The sequence below is a fragment of the Canis lupus genome, chromosome 32 (genome assembly GCF_048164855.1).
Source record: "Canis lupus baileyi chromosome 32, mCanLup2.hap1, whole genome shotgun sequence".
In the NCBI taxonomy this organism is placed as follows: Eukaryota; Metazoa; Chordata; class Mammalia; order Carnivora; family Canidae; genus Canis; species Canis lupus.
Window position 1 is genome coordinate 26,815,150 of NC_132869.1, and position 21,426 is coordinate 26,836,575.

Below are 21,426 nucleotides of genomic sequence, written 5' to 3' on the forward strand. Positions count from 1 at the left end.
TAGCAGATTGTCTCTCCCGACACCAGTCAAACAAGGTCCCCCTTTCCATAGAAGGTGAAGAGGAGGGTAAAGGGAGTAAAGAAGTGTTATTCCAATATTTTTCTCTCCTGAGAAACAGAGATGCAGCCCCTTCCAGGGGCACTTCCCAGCTTTTGCGTACTTGACGTATTGGGTTTAACAAGATCAATAGGCTTGTGGCTGCTCCTCTTTGGGGAGGAGAACGGCAGTTTATCAGATAGTACTGCTCCCATATTTACTAGGATATGTCCAAATCTACTATTGTTGCTTTGTATTAACTTTTGGGGACAAATTACGGGCAGTTCAGATTTTGTCCGCCATGTTGGTTAGTTTTTTGCCCACTGGGCTAGGCAAAAGTTACTGACCCAGTAACTGACCCAGTTACTTACTCAAACACTAATCTAGGTGTTGCTGTGAAGGTATTTACAAATGTGGTTAACATCCACAATCAGTTGAGTTTAAGTGAAGGCAAATGCACCAGATAATGTGGGTGGGCCTCATCCAATCAGTTGAAAGACCTTAAGAACAAAACTGAAATTTCCCTGAGTCTCTCAGGACTGCAACATTATCCTTGCCAAGAGTTGCCAGCCTGCCAGCCTGCCCTACACGTTTCAGACCTGGAGCCCTCACAATTATGTGAGCAAATCCCTTGAAATATACCCTACGGGTTCTGTTACTCTGGAGATATCCAGACTGGTATCTCCACATCTCAGAAATAGGTCAGAAAAAGATAGTAATTAAATAAACCTGCACCTCCTTGCTCACCACACAATCATGCTGTTGCTTTTTCAGGGCCTCAAGTCTCTTGATACCTGGCAGCGCCCAGACCTCAAGCCCAGACCTCAACAGTCCATGATAAATTAGCATCTTTGCTGTACTGTCCATATTTTCTACACTAAAATATCAGAGCACATGGCCTGACAGATATAAGTGTACTTATAGGGAAAACTGGAGAGAATATTTGAAACAGAATCTGTTCCAAAAAATCTGGGACGTACAATTGATGTATTTATATATCATACAGGTCTATTTCACCAGGCCCTCGGTCCACATAAATGATAAATACACCCTTCAGAGCCCAACTTCTGGATCCTGCAAGATTGAGGATCTCCAATTATTCAACAAATACCTACTGAGTACATACACAACAGTCCAGGCACCATCCTGGCGTTTCAGATAAAAGACAGAAGTTACAAATGCTCACTAATAGCTCACTGCTGGGACAGATGGGCAGGTAAGGAGACTATTTAAAACAAGAGCCCTGACAGAGCCAAATCCCAGGTACCCCCTCAAAGCTGTACCACCCCACCCCAGAAGCCCCCACAAGAGAGCTCCCTTAGGTGCCATTTCACCCATTTTAAGTTCAACAAAGGCTGTCTGTAATGTCCAAACTAAACTCACTTCTCTGCAGCCTACAGTCATCTCAGGGGCCCATATTCGGGACTCTCAGTCACTTGAGGAGAAATGACCAAGCCAAGGCCCACCCTGACAATAGCCATCCACTAAAAAGCCTAGCTTTTTGCCCTGCTCAGGCAACCCTCATGGTCACCAAGGTCTGCTCCAGGCTGCTGGGTCCAGAGCCCCCTTTCTCACACTCGGCTTTTGATAAAGACTAGATTAAGAAATATTAACTCCTAGGGACACCCAGGTGGCTCACCGGTTGAGCGTCTGCTTTGACTTAGGGCCTTATCCAAGGGTCCATGATTGAGTCCCACATCGGGCTCCCGTAGAGAGCCTGCTTCTCCCTCTGCCTCTCTCTCTCTCTCTCTCTCTCTCTCTCTCTCAAAAAAAAAATAAATAAAATCTTGGGGATCCCTGGGTGGCGCAGCGGTTTGGCGCCTGCCTTTGGCCCAGGGCGCCATCCTGGAGACCCGGGATCGAATCCCACATCGGGCTCCCGGTGCATGGAGCCTGCTTCTCCCTCTGCCTGTGTCTCTGCCTCTCTCTCTCTCACTGTGTGCCTATCATAAATAAATAAAAAAAATTTTTTTCAATAAATAAATAAATAAATAAATAAATAAATAAAACCTTAAAAAAAAAAAGAAGAAGAAAGAAATATTAACTCCTATACCCACCCTCACCCCCACACTAGACTGGCCTCGCCAACGGTCTTACAGCTCTGGAATGTAGGAAACTGCTTTCACAGAGCCTGGGGCAGTGCCTGGTCTAGTCTCACTGCTCCACGCCCCATGTTGAAGGGAAGGGGGGGAAGAGGGGAAAAAAGGCTGAAAGACACATGACACATGAGAAAATCCAGTGACAAGGTTAAAAAAAAGGGCTAGCCAGCTGGGGAAGGAGTCCTAGATTTAAACACTGCCAGGCCTTCACCTTTAGTGTGCCTTGGGGCAAATGACTCAGCCCTTCTGACTTTTCCTCACCTGTGACTATGGGATCATAAGAGCGTCTACTTCACAGCAACAAACGGAGATGTCTCTAGAGCTTCCAGCACAGTGTCCGGCAGACAATGAACCCTGCATTTCTGTGCACGTTACCATCACAGTTATTCCATCATCGCTTCTGACCTGCAGTGACCCACCTAGACAATGAAGGATATCAAACCACATGACTCCCAACTCCCTTCAAGCCCCAAAGTCCTATGACCTGGTAAGGCATAAATCAGCTTCTTTTTACATCAACTCCACATGTGACAACAGGTGAGGAGAGCAGAAGTGCTGGAGCACAACTCTGAATTCTGCGCCAGGCACCCAGGCCAGTACCAGCACCCACTTCATGGCCAGGCTGTTGCTAAACCCAGCGGGAAACCTGCCAGCCCAGGTTCCCCCCTCCCCAGTGTGACTTGTGTCTCACCTCTAGTTACAAAGCTAAGCTACTATTAAATCTTCCTGTTCAGCACACACTGCATTGCTATTGATTGGCACATTGTGTCTCAGACTAGCTTTAATGCATTATATATTCAGTCACGCACAGCTTGCTAAAACCAGCAGAGTCACATCTCAACTCCCCGCGGCCCTAGAATGTTTTCAGGACTGTAAATTTCTTAGAGAATTGAAGAAAATGTCCATTGAACAACTGGCAGCTTTCATTGGACAACTGACACTGAACAGCTAAGGAAAGGAACCTCAAAAAGCTCTGTCTGCGAAGAATATAAATTACTAATGATCAATTTCAATGACTCCCAGTGCATGAATCATTCCAATAATAAAACTGTTTGGGCAAAGACTGAAGAGTTGTGTCTCTTAATCTTACACTCCCAGAATTCTGTTATTAAATACGTCCAGGGCAACAATGGGTTATGGATTCATTTGAAGAATCACCTAATTCCTCAAAACTCTGAGGACTCCAGTGGAATTTGCAAGTGGAATTGGAAGATTTGTTGCTCACTAGAGCTACTCAGTAGAGCTGAGACATACAGGCAATTTTTATCTCATTAAGGAATCTTCCAATCCTTGAAAAGTGATAATCATTAAGAATTATACTTGTCTGGGACAAACAGGAGAGCACTATGGTTTTTCTTCATATTCTACAGGATTCTCCTTCTCCAACAAAAGAAATCTTCCACTTTTTCTAATAAAAGTTGCTTCAGTTTTTCTCTCCTCTTCCCCAAAAAGAAAATCACAAGCTCAGCTAAAAATCAAATCGCAGCGTGTTTTACAAGTTAGTAGTCAACTGCCCCCATATTGGTTCTTGACTGTCAGTGCTGACTCCCGAGTAGATGGTGAGGTCCCTGGCAGCGGAAAACTCCAGCCGAGGCTTTCCCTGGCTTCTCCCACATGCATTGAATGGTAGCTCTCAACGAGGACAACTTTGCCCCCCAGAGGACATTTGGCAGTGTCTGGACACATTTTGATTGTCACAACTCGGCTGTGGTGGGTGCTACTAGCCTCAAATGAATAGAGAGAGAGACCAGGATGCTGCTAAACATCCAATGTACAGGGCAGCCCACAAAAGAAAGAGTTGTTTTCCCTGAATTAGTCAATGTTTTCCAGAGAAACAGGACCAATAAATATATAATTTATATTTATTATTTATACTATATATAATTTATATTTATCTATACTTTATTATTATATAATATTTATTATATTAACAAATATAATATTTATTATATTAACAACAAATCCTCCAATTCCTCTTTATATATATAAAGAGACTTACTATAAAGAATTGGTTTATCATAAAGGATTGATTCATTCTCTTACAGAGGGTGGCAAGTCCAAAATCTGCAGATCTGATGTCTCTGTTCAAGTCCAAAAGTCAGCAGGCTGCTATACAACTTGGAAAATCTAAATGATGTCCCAGTTCAAAGACCATAATGCAGGACAATTCTCTCTTACTCAGGGATAGGCATGATTTTTTTTGCTGGTCAGTCCTTCAACTGATTGGATGAGGCCCACCCATATTAGGGAGAGCAATCTGCTTTACCCAAAGTTCACCAATCTAAATGTTCATATCATCCAAAAACATTCACAGTAACACCAAGAATAATGTGTGACTAGATATCTGGGCACCCCATGGCCCAGTCAGGCCCCATCACATAAAATTAACCATCACAATACCCAAAATGTCAGTAGTGTTACTGACTACAAAATAAATGCTCAAAAATGTTAACTGATGGAACAACTGGTTTGTGTTCACTTGAGACAAAGGAGAAGTCAAAGTGAGGTGAGTTAGTCACGGGGGCAAAGAAAAGACAGGCTAGCTAGAAACTTGGAAGTATGTGTAGAATTTGGGTGGACAGGAAGGAGAACAGAAGACATTCCAGAATGGGAGAAGCTGCCTCAGTGGGGCACATACAAGGGGTCTCAGAGGACAAGATCCCATCCATTGGTTAAAACTCTAAACACTTGAGACTATGAGACTCTTAGTAGAACAGAACTCAATATCAAACCTGAATGAATGATGTGGTTCTGTTTGGGAGTTTTTGCTTTACAATATCATAAATTTGCTTCCTTGTATCTTTTGAGGTGGGGGTTATGAGGGACGGTATCACTGGTATTTGTGGGTTCAGACTGGCTCTACCACTTAGTAGCTCATGACCTTGGGCAAGGAGCCAAATGTGTGACTATTAAATTAGTTCATAAATGTAAAGCAGGCAGCACAAGGTCAAACATATGGAAAATGCTCAATCATGTTGGCTGTTTCTGTGACCAACATCTTTTTAATGATGGCTCCTTATTCCAGCCTGTAAGATCCCACTGGATTCCCACTCTAACAAGCAGCATCAAATTGTCTGCTGGTGGCAAAACTAAGGTGCATGAGCAAGCCCCTTTCAGGACTTTCTCAACCTTTTCCCACAGGATACTCCTCTAGAGTGCTCAAAACTAAGTGATTTCAGTGGTGCTGTTTGAGTGACCACACATTTTCTCCTGTGGCCTCCTTATTAAGCCTGTAGTTTGGACAAGCAAGCACTAAAATCAGCATATGCAGGCTGCTGCTTTGAGGAGCCAGCTGAATAATGATGCCCTCTAGAAAGGTGTGTGTGTGTGCGCGTGTGTGTGTGTGTGTGTGTGTGTGTGTGTGGTGGGAGGGGAGGGGAAGGAAGAAAAAGGGGATTGCACTAGGACAAGCTGGGGTTTCTGAGAACACAGCACCAGGCTGCAGTGGGGAGGAACCTTTACCTATCCCCAGTAATCAGTATCTCTACATGGAACTTGTGTCCAAAAAAAAAAATTGTGAGAGGAGGGGAAATTTCTCACCAAAGTCACCTCCCTCATTTTTAATGGCTCATCAAAGGGAAGGGAATCAGAGGAGAGCCGGCAAGCTGGTGAGGAGGCTGGAGGCTGTGCCAATGAAAAGGACTAGGGGAAGAGACACTAATGGGGACTATGGTGGCTGCCTTCGAACAGATGAGGAGCCAACAGTGTGGATGGGAATGAAATATGTTATGTGTAGGAGCCAGTTGCAAGGAGCAGGTTTCAGAACAACCATACTGAATCCCTTTCTACTACTTAGAATAGTCTAAAAATGCAATTCACTGTTAAGAGGCAGTGAGCTCCCCATCACTAGAGTTATACAAGCAGAGGCTGAATGATTATTTTGTGGGGATGTGGTAATGATTTCATACCTTAAAGTGATTTCTGATGATATAGTTCTCAAACGTAAAACTTACATTGCCTATTTGGTTGTGAGATCTAGATACTGCATGTTGTCCCTACCTTCCTCGAGCTTAACTCTATACCAGTGATTGAAAAGTGTCCATATTTCCAAGGCCAGCTCTTGTTGATTGTTGATTGTCCCTGGCTGTCTGGAACACTGCTAAGAAGGTTTCCAAGGCTATGCAATGTGATAGATTGGTAGTATCTGCTGAAAACCAAAAAAAAAGGAGCAAAACAGCTCATTTTTTTACCACTGTTGTATATGCAGCAGCTGTAATATATAATATAGATAATATTTTTAAAATATTTAAAAAACTAACCTCCCTTCTCAATAAGCAAAAGTCTTCTCTTTCCACCGGCATGGTAGATAAGGCATGAGGTTTATTGCCTCAGGGAAGGGGCATAGGATGGAGCCACCTAGAACAAAGAGTCCATGGGTAAGAAAGAAGATATGACATAGAGCAATTTCCAACAGACAGAAAGGAAAGTAGAGCTCTACCTGGGAGGAAGTGGAGAGTTCTGGAAAAGAAGAACCTGGGAAGAAGTAGCTGCCTAAGATCCTCCCCCCCACTTCCCCCAACACCCCCCCTCCCACACACACACACACACACATATACCTCTAGGCCTTAGCTCAGGGCAGGGGATGGAGACAGATAGAAACTCTGAGGGGAAAAAGGAAAAGCTGAACCCAGAGCAAGATCCACTGCATTTCCATTTGGAATTCCAAGGGAGACCACCTCAGGTTGCACCTGTGCCACCATGGGGTGGCCACAGCAGGTACAGGTGACAGTGTGGGATGCTCAGGAAGAGAGAGGACCTGATGCCCCTGAATGTCTCTGCTTACATGTGGAGGTGCCTGGAAGTTCCCACCCACACATGGCAAGGGACAGAGAAAGCTGCAGGGCTGAGAGCAAGGGACCCACCTTGGGTGGCCCTCCAATGGCCAAGTGACCAGATGGAGGACGTGGCTGACGTTCAGTGAGGTCTGACACGGGGTTGAGTCAATGAGGGAGGACAGCCAAGCCCTGAAGGTACCAAGACAGCAAAGCCCCAGGTACACCACCGTGATGTGTCAGTAGCTGACATGCCCAGGAGCAGATGCCAGGCCAGGAAGGGTCCAGACGGAGGTCAGAGGAAGCTGGTAGAGAAACACAGGGCTAAGCCCAAGAACCTCTCTCTCCAGGACGTGAGGATGGAGAAACCTCCCTTGCTCCAAGACAGGGGGGAAGGCAGGGGGCACCCTCTGAAAGCTCTGACAGCGGCCCTGCACTTTAAATTGGCTGCTTTTCCGAAGGCCCTTTAAACCCAGAAAAGACTGGGTCGTGGTGTCAGGCATGGCTCAGACAGAAGCACTTTCTCCAGGCGTGATCGGGACCGTTTCAGCGTCAGCTCCCTCGCAAGCGCACACCATCCACGCATGCACGGTCAACCACCAGCGCCTGAGAGGGGTCGCTAAGGCCAAAGGTCTGTAACAGAAGGAAAGAAATGAAAGGATGAGGCGTGCAGGAGCCATGATAGTGTGAGAGGAGGGAGAGAGAAGGAGAAATCCATCCAAAGGGTAACAACCACTAGCACTACTGAGTATTGCTCATGGAACAGACACTCTGCACCCCCACTGCTCCGAGCATCACCCCGAGACCAGCAGTGCAGGCATCGCCCAGAGCTTGTTAGAAATTTAGAATAGGGCAGCCCGGGTGGCTCAGTGGTTTAGCGCTGCCTTCAGCCCAGGGTGTGATCCTGGAGACCTGGGATCGAGTCCCACATCAGTTTCCCTGCGTGGAGCCTGCTTCTCCCTCTGCTTGCGTCTCTGCCTCTCTCTGTGTCTCTATGAATAAATAAAATCTTAAAAAAAAAAAAAGAAATCTATAATAGCAGGCCACATCCTAGACCTACTGCATCTTTTTTTTCTTTTTCCAGCTTTATTGAGATATAAATGACATGCATCACAGTATAAATTTAAGGTGTACAATGTGAAGACTATATATGTGTGTGTGTGTGTGTGTATTATTTACTACATGTGTGGTCTATGTGTGTATCACAGTAAGGTTAGTTAACATCCTTCACCTCCCATAATTACCATTTTGTTGCTGTTGTTATGATGAGAACATTTAAGATTTGCTCTCCTAGCGACTTTCAAGTATTACATATACAGTATTGTTAACTGCAGTCACCAAGGTGCACGTTAGCTCCCCAAACTTGTTCCTCTTATAACTGGAAGCTTCTACCACTTGCCTAATAGCTCTCCATCTCCCCTGCCCCCCAACTCCTGGCAACCAGCTTTTACTTTCTGCTTCTGTGAGCTCAGCTTTTTTAGATTCCATGTTTAAGTGAGATCCTGCAGTATTTGTCTTTCTCTGTTTCTACTGATCTTCATATGACCCCAGGCGATGTGTGAGCACATTCCAGTTTGAGACCCATTATGTTACATGATTTAACACAATCAATTCAACATGACAATTCCATGACTTAAAGAATCTTCTCCACCCCCCGCCCCGCCATTTTGCAAATGAGCAAACTGAGACCCAGCTGAGTTCACATATCCAGTAAGTGGTAGAACCAAGATACCAAGGCAAGCAATCTGACCCTAGAGCCCACCCTCTTCACTATACCAAAAGCTTAGGTGACTCCACTGGTTGGTTTCTGGTCAACCGTGTGTTTGCAATTGTGTTGATGCATGCCTAGAACATTTGGAAAGATCTGTGGACATACGGCACGGACAAGATTTCCTTTTCCAACATGTTTTCCAAAGTAAAACACCAGATATTCACGATTCAATCATGTCTAGGATTTGGAGTGATCAAGAGCCCCCAGTATTTCAAGCTTTTGGGCAACTCATAACTATCATGTCTAAATTGTTCTGCTTGTTCTAAATTTGCCCTACGTGTGTACCTTTCAAGAACAGTTCTTTTAGCTGATAAACCCCCATTTTCAAATGCAAATGTGTTTTGGAATGTAACCGTTCAATCACTTCTCCCTCAAAATCATACTACAGCTGAATTACTCCAAAGGAATCCGTAGTGAAGCACGGAACATTTTCAAGCATAATCCTGTGGCGCTTTTCATCTAAAAAGGTGACTAACAGCTTGCATAAGCTTATAACCAGACTTAAAGCTTAAAATCCCTGTGGAGTTTGCAAAGGGCATCGAGACAGCAAGCCAAACCCGAGAAACACAAATGTCTTTGCATGCTGACTTATCCACCAGTCAGTCACGAAACCAGTCTGAATTAAAATTGCTGTTACTCATTTCAGTTCCACAACCTCTATTTTCCTGACAGTGAGTTGAAAAGGCACTCCCTCCTCTCTGTTAAGAAAAATAAGAAACAGCTCCTACCTAACAAATGTTAATTAGGTCACGCAATGTGGTGAAAAGCGATTTGAAGTGAGAGGAAGCCCACGCACCACTACCTGACATCAAGGGGGTAATTGCAAACATCTGTTTAAAGGAATGAATGACTCTAGCCTCAGGTCCGGAACCCACCAGCTCTTTGACCTTAGGGAGCTCACTGTGCTTTCCCGGCTCATTTTTCTTGGCCTCAATGATTTCCTGAGATTCCTTCTAGCTAGCTCCACAGCCTCAGATTTTAAATCAGACCTTAATTATGTGCTAAGTAAAGTATAATATATTTCATTTGAAGGATGGCATACTGACAAAGATGGTTAAGAAGATGACAAGGCAGCATGGAAAGTACTCATTACATAACATGGAATACAAAATGTTGTTTATACTTTCTAAAGCTATGTAAGATTCTGGGCGCATTTGGACAGAAGCTAGAAGAAGAGGGAACAAAGAAAACAGAGTGAGATCATGGGTGGGTGAAGTTTCCTTGTAGTTTGAGTTCCATTAACTTGTGTTTAAAAAAATCACATTTTCAGGGAAGCATCTCTTGATGTTCTATGGAAGAACTGTTGGCCTGGTATTCGGCTCTCAGATTTTCTCAGCTTCCGAGTTGATGGTAGCCAGGCTGAGCTCCCTGCTGTTTATGGACTGTGTCAGGAGGGCTCGATGTTGTTCCCAAAGTGGTCATATGCCTGTGCCCAGGAGCTAGGCCTCCATCCTCTCGGCCTAAACCTACAGTCACAGACTCTACGCTTGCATTTCCCTCCACTGCTGGCAGGGGGGGAACAGGTATGGAACATAAAGGTACAATCAGAGGACCTCGGGTGGAAAAGGAGCTCCAAGTTTGCTCTGTCCTTCCTCTGAGGGGGTCCACTTGGAGTGTCTGCCCGGTTCATGAAGAAGCCTTTCACAGCCTGCCCTTTTTCCACAACCAAGGGCCCCAGCAGCCATGTTGGACAATATGTCCCTGCTCCCTCCCATGGCAACATTTGATGAGAGCAGCCAGCACCTGAGATGGCCAAGCAGAGCCTCTTTGCCAGAAATTTGAGGTTGGAACTAAGAAAGAGTCAGTCTCTATAGATGGTTAAATCTAAAACACGTACACATGGGTGCTAATGGGATAGACATTTCTGATCACCCATGTAGACTGTAAAAGCAGAGAAAGCTCATATGGGGAGTGGGATGCCTTTGTGCTCCCTGTGCCAGCCCCTCCCTAAGGGATACTGCAGCCTGCCCTTGGTTCTGTGCAACAGCCTGAACCCTTATATCAAGCCCCCTTTCAGCTTAGGCTAAGGCAAGCTGGCTTCTGTTCCTTGCCATCAAAACTGTCCTAATACGGGGCGCCGTGGGCGGCTCAGTGGGTTAAGCATTGACTTTTGGTTTCAGCTCAGGTCATGATCTCAGGGTCCTGGGGTGGAGCTCTAAGTCAGGCTCTGTGCTCATGGGGGAGTCCCCTGGAAGATTCTCTCCTTCTGCCCCTCCCCCTACTCATACACAGGCCCATACTCTCTCTCTCTCTCAAATAAATAAATCTTTAAAAAAAAAAATCCTAATACAGTTTAACTATGGGAGCCTCCCAGATGCCATACAAGTACGTGAGATTCCTTCTAACTCCAGAGTGATCTGGCCCTGCCGAGAGCCCCATCACCCACCTGCGTCCCAGCCACACTGGGCCTCTGCTGGTGGTGCCACACACTGGGTCTCGCTGGGGCTTCATTGCTACTCTGCCTGAAATGTTCATAGCCTGCTGAGCTCCTTCTCCCCAGCCCAAAGGCAGAGGCAGGTAAAAAGCCTGGCTGCAGAGCCCGCTTCCTTCCTCCCTTTATTTCAGCCTTGCATGTGATTAAAGCACTCAGAGTGCCGCCTGGGCTGCTGGGAACCGCTCCTCCTAATCCTGCCCTGCCAGAGGAGACTTTGAGCTTTCAGAGAGCAGGCCCTTGCGGGGAAGCTGGGGGAGACTCGTTGCTGCAGCCTGCGATGCTGCTGCCCTCATTTGGTTTTGCTGCATTCTTTATTTATAAGGATCCTGGCCATCCAGGTTAAAGGCTGGCAGTACCCAGCATCCCCGCACTTAATGAGGAGCCAACAGCGTGGTGGAAAAAAGTCAGTCTGGGCTGCTTCTCGAGTTACAGGCACAAGTGAAAGAAGAGAGCTTCTCCAACACACCTGGGAGAGGGACACCCTGCCTCCTAAAAGATTTTCCCGGAGAGCAGCGAATGTGCCCACTTTAATCCTACCTATTTGAAAGGAACGCCAAATAATGACTTAACATTATGTAGTGCATAACGCAGCGCCTCCCAAAGTCATCTAACCGAGGTAGTGTTATCATCCCTGGTTAACAAATCAGGAAACTGGTTAAGCAACCCACTGAGGTTACACAGGGACGAAGTGGGCCTCTGGGCACAAAGCTAATGGCCTGGCTCCAGCGACTGTCCTCTAAGCCAGTGGTTGTCAGGATGTGTTCCAGGAACCAGGAGCATCGGCATCACTTAGGAAGAACCGGTTCGAAGTTCTTGGGCCCCCACCCAGACCTACTAAATCACATGCTTTGGTGTCAGGGTCTGGCAATCTGGGTGTTAACAAGCCCTCCAGGGGATTCTGGTGCATGTGCTAGACCCTCACTATTCAGTGGGGTCTGGGTTCAGCTGCATCAGTATCACCTGGGAGTGATTAGAAATGCAGACCCTCAGGCACTGCCCCAGGGAGTCAGAATCTGCATTTTAACTTCTTCTGGTGATTTGTTTGCACATTAGAGTTTAATAATTAAAAAGCACTGCTCTTCACTATGAGACACAAACAGCTGGCCCTTAATATAGTGCCAGAGTGGGCGCCTAGGTGGCTCAGTCAGTTAAGCATCGGTTCAGGGTCCTGGGATAGAGTTCCACATGGGGCTCCCTGCTCAGTGGGAGTCTGCTTCTCCCTCTGCCTCTGCCTCTGCCCCCTGCTCTTGTTCTCTCTCTCTTTCTCTCAAATACATAAAGTAAGCTCAAAAAAGAAATATGTGTAGATATATAACTAATAAAAATAACCAAGAACTACTCAGTTAAGAAATAGCATATATATATATGACTATATATATATATATATATATATATATATATATTCAGAACTCTCAGTCCTAGGGCACATGCTGCTTGGCCTAAATAAACAAAGTGTGGTTCCACTTTTCTTATCAGTGATTGATTTAATACTAGACCTGTAAGCATAATTCTAACCAATGAGTCAGGAGAAATGAGCATAAATATTTCCTTGGTAGTAAAAAGAAACACAAGGGCCACCTCAAACTCATTAAGATGGGTACTATTGACAAGAAGAAAGGAAGGAAGGAAAGAATACAATAAGTATTGGCAAAGAGGTGGAGAAATTAGAACACATTGTAGGGATCCCTGGGTGGCACAGTGGTTTGGCGCCTGCCTTTGGCCCAGGGCGCGATCCTGGAGACCCGGGATCAAATCCCACATCGGGCTCCCAGTGCATGGAGCCTGCTTCTCCCTCTGCCTCTCTCTCTGTGACTATCATAAATAAATAAAAAAAATTTTTTAAAAAAGAACACATTGCATTGTGGGAATGCAAAATGGCACTCTGGAAAACAGTTTGGCAGTTCCTCAGAAAATTATAAGTAGAATTACCATATGATCCAGTAATTCCACTTCTGAATGTAGAGACAAAAGAATTGAAAGAAGATCTCAAACAGATATGTGTGCACCCATTTCGTAGTAGCATTATTTACAATGGCCAAAAGGTGGAAGCAGCCCAAGTGTCTATCAGTGGATGAATAGATAAACAAAATATAGTATATGTATAGAATGGAATATTATCCAACCTTAAAAAGGAAGGAGGTTCTAACACATGATAAAATATGGATGAAACTTTAGGACATTATGGTAAGTGAAAGAAGCCAGTCACAAAAGAACAAATACCATATGATTCTACTTACATGAGATTCCTACAGGAATCCAGTTCATAGAGACAACAAGTAGGCCTGCTGCCAGAGGCTAGCTAGGGTGAAGGGGGAATTTGGAGTTGTCAGTTAATGGACATAGACTTTCAGTTTTGCAAGATGAAAATAGTTCAGGAGATCTGTTGCACAACAGTGTGAATATACTTCCCACTACCAAACCGTATACTAAAAAAATGGTTAAGATGACAAATTTTACGTGATGGATGTTTTACCAAAATTAAAAATAATTTTTTAAAAAAGAGGCCCCAAAGAAGAGAACATCTCCTTTTCTGCTTCTGGATATTATCTTGTCTTCATGTAGTAACTGGAAGAGCTGCCAAAATTTTGGGGCCCTCTGGAGAGAGAGGAAAAAAAAGTTGAGAAAAATACAACTCTTTAGTGATGCCTTTAAGTCATTGCATTAACAAGCCCTGGATCAGCCTTATCTCCAGGATTCTTATAACGTAAAATATTTTTAATTACTTAAGCTACTTTGAGTTTTCTGTTATTTACAGCCAAAAACATCTTTACAGATACAGGGCTCTAAGTGCCCAACAAGAGGCAAGCAGCCAATATGGCTCATGAAGATGAGAGGCCTGGCTTTGAAGCTTTCAATTTTGCTGCCACAGCAGTGAAATTGTCTGGCGGTGATTATATAGAGAAAGTCTCCATGCCCTACTTGCTCATAATTTTTTTTTTTTTTTTTACTTTCCAGATATCGCTGTGCAATATATGCTTTTATAAGTAATCACTAAATTATGCTAACTTCTTGGATGGCTATCATATCATGAAATACAATGCAGCCATTAAAATGATGTTGAAGAGGTTTACTTATTAGCATGAAAAGCATCTTACCTGTGCATTAAGTGGAGGTAAATGCAAATTACAGAATGGTATGATTCCATTTCTTATGTATTAGCTCCAAATAGTTATAGATGACAGATAGATGAATGGATAGAAATATAAAATATATGTGCAGAGGGAACAAGAAAGCAAACAAAATATTTATACTGATTATATCTTGGAGCTGGGGATTATAGCTATGTTTTATTTTATTCTTTTTCTTATATATTTTTCTGAATTTTCCTCGGTGAACCTACCTAATCTCAGCTAATGAAAATATAGGTCTTTTTAAAACCTTATGCAATAGTTTAATTCACTTTGCTCACTCGAATCTTTTTTGTTTGTTTGTTTGTTTATTAAGATTTTATTGGTGACAATAGAGCTTAAAACAAATCGACCCAAAATCAAAAGTTACATTAAGCTGGTGCAGATGCTCCATTTGGAAAACAGAATAACTACTGCTATGAAGGTGGAGAACAAAGCGAACAGCACAAAGCAGAGGCAAAGCGTTCCAAGGAACAGAACAGGGCAGGCGGGTGGGCACAGGGTGTGGCCCACGGGGTGTGGCGCACAAGGGCTCATAGCGGAAACCTATCCAAACTCTATGCCTCTATGTGGCCTATCAAAAGAAGGAATTGCCCTACAGCAATGGTAATAAATAAGAAGCCTTGCCAGAAGGAAGGTGACCTGTATGTCCCCATCTCCCAAGCACAAGCTGGAATCTGGAGGCTTTAATAAGGGCGTCAGCCTCACAGGGACGGGGACGCTGGGGAAGGGGGTCAAAATCATACATACATGATTTTTCTCAAAGACCTGAGGATTTAATTCCTTATGTGTTGAACTTTTTAACCATTTAGAGAAGACCTTTCCATAACGTATGACATAGGTCTCTGACCCTCCAATGTAGGACATAGGTCTCCGCCCCTAAAATGTGTCTAGTAATCACAATTAATGATGCTGACGTTGTGGGTTTGTTGCATTATATCCATCATTACACTGTAGTGTTCTCTGTTAATATTCAAGGCTGTGGCACACTTTGCCCCTCACTAAACGCCCCCAGTTTGCTGTGTTTTTAGTTCTTGGATCTGCTTTAAATAGTTTCAGTACCGTCAGGCATTCCTCATTATTTCTCCTAGTGTCTGGCTGTTACACACCCTCTCCTCGCCTCTACTCCACAGCCTCCAATACACTGAATCTTTCGAAATCCAAAGAGCTCCACGGTTATCACTGAGTGTAAAGTAGGAGTAAATATCTTCTGAGCAAAACTCCAAAAAAGCTGTCTTGTGAGAGAGGCCCAAGAGCTTTGGTGGGAGGAAGCTTATGCCATTTGGCTGTACACAGCCTTTGTTGGCTCCCCTCCTGGCTCCTACATGTTTTCTAAATTGGCAAAGACGCTGGAGACCATAGTTCTGCATAAATGAAGTGAGAGTGCTTCTAATAACTAAGAACTACTCGATTAAGGAATAGCATGACTCCAAGTCTCTGGACGTGTCTCCTAAAGAAGAAGGGTGCAGATGGCAGGAACAGAGCCAACCGGGGTCCCTTCTACCTCCATCAAAGTGAGGTTATTTAGGTTCACCACCTGGTTATTAGATTCGCCAGATGGCAAGCCTGAGTAACTGCTCGGAAAGAGGGTAACCAGCCAATCCATTACCCTAGCACAGCCGATACCGTTAATTTAACATGTGATGCACATACTAGTACATAATATGGGTAATGAGGCATCACAGAGCCATCATAAAGGCAGCCATCTGGGCTCATGTGGGACAGCCCTGTGCACAGTGGCCCTGGGAAAAACCCGACTGAGTTTGGCACAGCAGGGGCCAGGAGGAGGTGGGGGTGGGGGAGGCAGGAAGTGGGGTGCGAGCCCACGTGTCCGCTGTCCACAGTGTTCAAATCTTCTGCTTCCATCCATAAGACATTGCTGACTCCTGCCCGGTTCTGAGAGTCACCCAGGTCTCAGCTTTTCTGTGTCGTTGTTTTCCACTTTGATGAAAAAGTATGATATTTTTACACCAATGCAGGGGAAATGGAACTGTGACTCGAGGTGGCTCTGAATGCTTTGACAGTTCTAGTCCAGCTCTGACAGTTAGTGGAATGGCTTTCCTTTAGGAAAAGCTGTGTGTGTCTTGGGGGAGCTGGTGGAGGGGGGTTTGGGGGGAGAGTTCACGCCCTCTGGCTCTCCTCTAGAACAGGCTTGTGGAGGAGAAGCTCCAGCTGGTCCCACTGGGACTGCCACAGAGGATCTGGGAGCCACTGGGAGAAAGGCCCAGGAAGAAAAGCGGGGGAAGCAGGCTGTGCCCCCCAGCCAGGCACTGGACGCCGCCTGGGGGCAGCGGCGCTCCTGGTCCAGGTTCATATCCCTTGGGGCTCCCCACAGTACGGGGGGGGGGGCACTGCCCACATCAAGCCTGGGTTCCTGGCGGTGGGCATCTGCGCTTACTCAGCAGGTGCTTCGTGGCTGCCGGGCGCCGGGGAACCCCAGCTAAAGGGCTCCCAGGATGGCTCTGTCTGGCTTAGTACAACTAATTCCATATGAATCTGTAGTTACCTCAAAAGGAAAAGTGTAATTACAAACTAAATTAGAGGGATCCCTGGGTGGCTCAGCGGTTTAGCACCGACTTGGGCCCAGGGCCTGATCCTGGAGTCCTGGGATCGAGTCCCACATCAGGCTTCCTGCATGGAGTCTGCTTCTCCCTCTGCCTGTGTCTCTGCCTCTCTCTCTCTCTCTCTCTCTGTATCTCCCATAAATAAATAAATTTAAAAAAAACTAAATTAGAAAACCTTGACTCTGTCTGAAAGGGAGCAGCTGGGCAGAAACAAGTGAAGAGATCCAGGATTGTGGTGAGCAAGGGACGGGGGACAAGCACTGCACTGAGGGTCCTGTGAGGAGAGGGAGGGGGAGGAGGAAGGGGATCAGCAGAGGTGCCCAGCAGCGGGGGGCCAGGGGCCCCTTTCCTGGCTGGGCCCCGCAGGCAGACCCTGGGTGGCCACCCAGTAGGCACCTTCTAGGTTTCTTCCCAGTTCTAGGAATGCATGAGATGCTGACCTATTTTAAAACCAATTTTCCTCCCTGGCTCATGTTTTGTTCCCACTGACCTGTGACTGTAAATAAAGCCGTGTGTGTCTTTAATCCGGCTCTTCACAGAAGCTGGGGACTTTCCACCACTGAACTTCTGAGCTGTCAGTTGGGGCGGGCACTGCTCTCGTGACCCACTCCAAGTGCCCGTCACCAGCCCTGCTGCAGTCTGAAGACTGTCCTGCCCCACACGCGGCCCCTGCTGCCGTCACTGCCACTGCCACTGCCCCAGGGGAATGGAAAGTCCTCACCCGCGCCTTGTATCAAACATACATTATTCTTTGGGGAATATAAAAATTAGTGAAAGGGAATAAAGGGAAAGGAAAAAAAATGAGTGAAAATATCAGTGAGGGTGACAAAGCATGAGACACCTTCCTCTGGGAAATGAACAAGGGGTGGTGGAAAGGGAGGTGGGCGGGGAGTTGGGGTGACTGGGTGATGGGCACTGAGTGGGGCACTTGGAATGAGCACTGGGTGTTACACTAAATGTTGGCAAATTGAATTCCAATAAAAAAAAATACAGGAAGAAACTGAAATGCCAAGGGGACTTCAATGTCCATGACGGTTTTACAGTATTGTCTAGACGACTGTCGTGTTCATTTCAGATCCCTGAAAATGCACAATAAGCCGGCGAGGCCGCCAGTGCAGGTATCTCACAGAAAGAGTAAAAGGAGAGACAGAGCAGGCCTCACACCCCCAGCCTCCGACCCCAGCGCACGTTCTTTATCCTCAACCCCACTGCTCTCAGCCTAGGGTCTTGCTTTCTCAGTTCTTCTTTGCCTTCTCTGATCTCGGTTTCCCTCTCTCATAGTTGACCCCCATGCACCCTCACCCTTTCATCAGCGCTAACTTCGCTATTTCAAGGTTGGCTCGGCCTGGCCTCTCTGTGACTGGCTAAGTCGCCCAGACTGCAGTGTCTCCAGCCTCACTAGCTGATGCGTTCCTAGCCCCTAAGCCCTTGATCTTCTCCTGTCTTCCTCCAGGATAATTCCTTTGGGGGAGCAATCTGAAACAAGCCTTCCTTGGATGCCAGTCTGTGGGCTCTCGGTGGGGTTTCTGCATGTTTCACAGCCACCACGGTATGGAGCACAGCAAGACCAAAACCCAGGATCCCTGAGCCTAGAGAATCGGTGGCAAGCAACAGTCCCAGGAGTCCAGCTGGAAGAGGTTGATGAGACCCAGGAGTGGGTACATGAAGTGAGGAGACCATAGATGAGGAGTCAAGGAAGTGGATGATGTTACAGGGGGGCAAGCCCGAGGAAGCAGATAGTGTCCTGGTTTGTCTGCAATAGGGAAGGGCCAGGTGTGGCTATCTCCTTTTGCTCCACAATGTCTTAAAGGCACCACCTGTCACCTGCCGGATGACTGATTCAGCAGCCTGGGAGCTCACAGGAGGCCAGCCTGCCTTGGACACAACCCTGCTGATTGGAGCCAAAGCACCTCACATAACCATGAGAGGTCAAAGTCAACAGATAGCTTCACACTCTGAATCATAGAGAAAGTCGGGACGGGAGAAGAATAATTGACAGTGTCCCTGATCAAAGGAGAAATTGGCAATGTCCCTGATCAAAAGAGACACCTTGTCACAGCATATTTAGCGGAAAATATGTGGAAAACAAAAGTCGAATTCTCTGTGTCAATGGCAGAGCCTAATACATCCCTGCCAAGAAGAAAGCATTTAATAAAATCCTTCCTTAAGTTGTATCTGGGGTAGGTGCTGTATGGAGCACCCAGTCAGCAAGCAGCCCCACCTCCCAGCTCACGGTGCACTGCGAATACCCCGGATATGGACAAACAGACACAACACATCGGCCCAACAAATACTTACTGAGCATACCTCCTATATGCCATGCACCAAGCAAGGCTCTGACAGTAGACCAGGCTGCCCTATGAAGTTCCCAAAACAAGTAAAAATAGACGATAAAGTCTGACCCCCATAAAACCAAGTGACAAAGGGGTTGTTATCCCCACTTTGCAAATGAGTAAATTGAAGCTCACCAAGTTTAGATGAGTGGTCCAAGGCCATATGACTAGTACTTAATGTATAGCTTAGATCAGTGGCCACATAAACTTTTATGCAAGGGAAAAGAATCTCAAGGAATCTTTGCCCTTCAAGTCCCCAGTTGCCTATGGACGCTTTGTTACCTGTGCCAAAAGCCAGGTTCTCAACCTCTACGCTCACTCTCCCTCAGATGTCTCCACCTGAAATGCTTTTTCTTTTTTTTTTTTTTTTAATTTTTTTTAAATTTATTTATGATAGTCACAGAGAGAGAGAGAGAGGCAGAGACATAGGCAGAGGGAGAAGCAGGCTCCATGCACCGGGAGCCCGACGTGGGATTCGATCCCGGGTCTCCAGGATCGCGCCCTGGGCCAAAGGCAGGCGCCAAACCACTGCGCCACCCAGGGATCCCTGTAATGCTTTTTCGATAGAAAGGGTAATGTATCAGTAAGGTTTTGTTCAGCTTCAAGCAACAGAAAAACCAACTAAGAGTGCCTTAGGCAATAAAAACAATTCTCTTACATAACAAGAGGTGCCAATTTAGGTAATTCCAGGGCTAGCTCTGTAGCTTGCAACTGTCATAAAAGAAAAAAAAAATAATGCATTGAAAGAACCACGATCTGTCCTCCTTTCCAGTCTCCCATGGTTAGGCTCGTCACCTCGCATCTATAAAATGGCTGCTCCAACTTTTGTTTCATGTTGTCGCAGGATTTTATCCAGAGGCAGACCCACATCACGTGGCCACCCAGCAGCAAGAATCTGGTATTTGTAACTTCCATGGGGAGGGAGCGGTGCACAATGGGGAGAGTGGGGAATGGCTATTGGAGAGCTTAATCAACAGTCTCTGCTGCTGGTCACTTTCTGATTCCTGATTAGGGTCAGAGCTGAAAACTAATTTTTCCTGAGCAGAAATATGGATTCCTTGACACTTGCTTTATTAGTTTTCTACTGCTGTGTTAGAGCTTAATGCAGTGGAAGTCTTGGGAGCTTAAGACAATACCTGTTTATTTTCTCACAGTTCTATAGGTCAGAAGTCCGGGAAGGCTCGCGTAGGTTCTCTGCTTAGGTACTTGCTCAAGGTGTTAGCTGGTCTGAGCTCTCATCTGGAGCTCTAGGGAAGAATCTGCTTCCAAGCTCATGCAGAGTGTTGGTAGAGTTCAGTTCCTTGCAGCTGTGGGACTGAAGTCCCCATGGCCTTCTTGGCAATCCACCAGGCTCACTCTCAAGTCCAAAGGCCATTCTCCACCCTTGAGCAAGGCCCCTTCCATCTTTAATGCCAGCAACAGTGCACTGACTCCTTCTCATGCTTCCATCTCTCTGACTTTCCCTTCTGCCACCAGCTGAAGAAAACCTTCTGCTTTGAAAATGCAATTAGAGGGGCACCTTGGTGGCTCAGTGGTTGAGCATCTGCCTTTGGCTCAGATCACGATCCTGGGGTCCTGGGACCGAGTCCCCCATTGGGCTCCTGGCAGCGACCCTGCTTCTGCCACTGTCTATATTTCTGCCTCTCTCTGTGTGTCTCTCATGAATAAATAAATAAAATATTTTTTAAAATGCAATTAGAGTAAGCCCACCCAGATAATCTGCCTTCTGCCATAATCATAGGTGTTAACACCGGAGAGTGACAGTCATGGGAGCCATCTGAAAATTCCATCTACCTCAGTTGCCATTGGAAAAAAAAAAAAAAAAAAATCAAGATTTATTCTTGAAGGTCAACCCAGGGTCACGCTTCCCCGATTCATAATAAGGGCAGGAGGACTTGCAATCAAAACAGGGACTCTGTAAGCCAAAAAATTAAAATTAATGGCTGCTGGGTGGACAACCAAGAGTGTCTGATTCGATCAACTTTTTTGTGTGAAACTGACCTATTAACCCTAATGTAGTTACACAGTGTAATAATCCCACCTAGCTGGTGGACGTTTTTTTTTAAATGGGAACATGGTGAATAAGAACCAATGACCGGGACGTGGATTCCTGCTTCATTTAACTCCCTCCCTCCCCCAGTCCCCTCCTCATCCTGCAGCTGCTCAGCCTGCAAGGTGCCTCCTCCCCACTCCAACTCATGAAGAATGCTGACCCACAGGGGTTTGATAGGGTTTTCTTACAAATATATTCAGGTGGCTAGATTTCTCATGTTGATTTTTCACCAGTTT

The 21,426-nt window shown here is 45.8% G+C and overlaps 1 long non-coding RNA gene across 1 annotated transcript in view; it reads right to left on the reverse strand.

Annotated features, from left to right (window-relative positions):
- Nucleotides 1-6,394: 6,394 nt before the first annotated feature.
- Nucleotides 6,395-21,426, reverse strand: part of LOC140622986 (uncharacterized) — a 35,299-nt gene continuing 20,267 nt past the window's right edge. Inside the window, exons 4-5 of the long non-coding RNA XR_012022652.1 lie at nucleotides 6,998-7,540; nucleotides 6,395-6,491 (exon numbers count right to left, since the gene is read on the reverse strand). This is a non-coding gene — a long non-coding RNA (uncharacterized lncRNA). The remainder of the gene's footprint in view (nucleotides 6,492-6,997; nucleotides 7,541-21,426) is intronic.